Here is a 1577-nt window from a genome sequence, read left to right on the forward strand (position 1 = left end):
GAAACCCAATCTTTTGGCGGGTTCGCCCAATCCAATCCGATGAGTTTGGACAATCCAACCCTAACACGATTTAATATTTTGATAATATTTATAATATATATTATCAGGATAATAATATTCATTTTTTTTTATATTTTTAAGAAAAAAAATATAAAATTTTATTATATCACATATTTTTTTTTTTCACTTTTTAAGAAAGGTATATAAAATTATTTTTTACAATTTTATTGCTTTCTTGAAATTTTTTACTATTTATTATTACAATTTTGATATAAATATATAAAAAAATTTTATTATTAAGGATGAATTTTGAATTATGTAATCCGACAAGTTCCGAATTTAACCTAATCAATCCAAATGTAGAGAAATTAAATTATATTAGGATTAGGTTGAATGCTTTGAGTTAGAAGTCGAATTGAGATGAACTTGATTAATTATTTTTTAATTTGAATTAATAATCCCTATCTTTTAATGACCTAAATACCCTTTTCAATGATGCAACTTTTTAACTCTTTGCAATGCTAAAAAGGCATATATTATCTATCACCACTTGCTATTTTTAATAAAATTAATTATTTAATAAAAATTATAAAAAATAATAATTTAGTAAAAAATGTAATAAAACTGCATCCTGTGTGTGTTTAAACTATTAAATAGGATTCGTTTGTGACTAGATTCACTTGGCTGCAAAAGGTGGCCAATTAAAAAGGGTACCCTGATATTGTTTTGAAGTAGGTCAATTGTTAAATAAATTCTGTGCGTACTCCAATTTTATGTTGTCAGTAATTCTATCTTAAAATATATCAATTTGTTGATGTGGGCAATTGTCGTAATGGCGCTCTTTCACAAACTGCATCCTGTTTACACTTTCTACAATGAAGTACAATCAGGAGGTAAATGTGATTATTGATCAGTATTAGACTATTAAAAACCCTTGTTCACTTCATTTCCTATATGTATTTGTTTATTTTGGGGCTGGATGGGGTTGGTCATGTTATTGCAAGTGTAATATTTTACGGTAGAAGAAACCAATTCCTGCTGGTTAAGGGGTGTGTTGATGCATATGCGCTTCTCATTAGAGGGGTATAAGATGCTTCCTGAGACCAGCTACATTAAACCAAATAATCGATCATCTGACCAAGCAGGTTGTCTCAAATCTTGAACCTTGCTTTTTGTCCATATTTATTCTGAAATAGGTCAAAATGTTCAAATATATCCTATGCCTACTGCATTTTCAAATTATTAGTAGTGTTGTACATGTTGATCTCCAAATGTATCAATATGTGACGTGGGCTTTTGTCATTATGGTGTTCTTTACAAACTGCATAAATTTTACACAATTTAAGTACCATCGGGAGATTTTCTTTGCTTCTGACATCTATGGTCGAGGTTTGAAGTAAAATAAAATACCTATGTTTGGTTCGCACCGGTGAATTTCATTTTCCAAACATTAGTTAAATTCTTGCCAAATACCGTCAAACATGCTACATGATTCTATAAGCATAGATTAAATCTTGGGCCTTGGCTGATCTTTTATGGAGGAATGGGATCATTTTGCTAAGCGATAATGGTGCCGG

This window comes from Vitis riparia, chromosome 2 (genome assembly GCF_004353265.1).
Source record: "Vitis riparia cultivar Riparia Gloire de Montpellier isolate 1030 chromosome 2, EGFV_Vit.rip_1.0, whole genome shotgun sequence".
NCBI classification, from domain to species: Eukaryota; Viridiplantae; Streptophyta; class Magnoliopsida; order Vitales; family Vitaceae; genus Vitis; species Vitis riparia.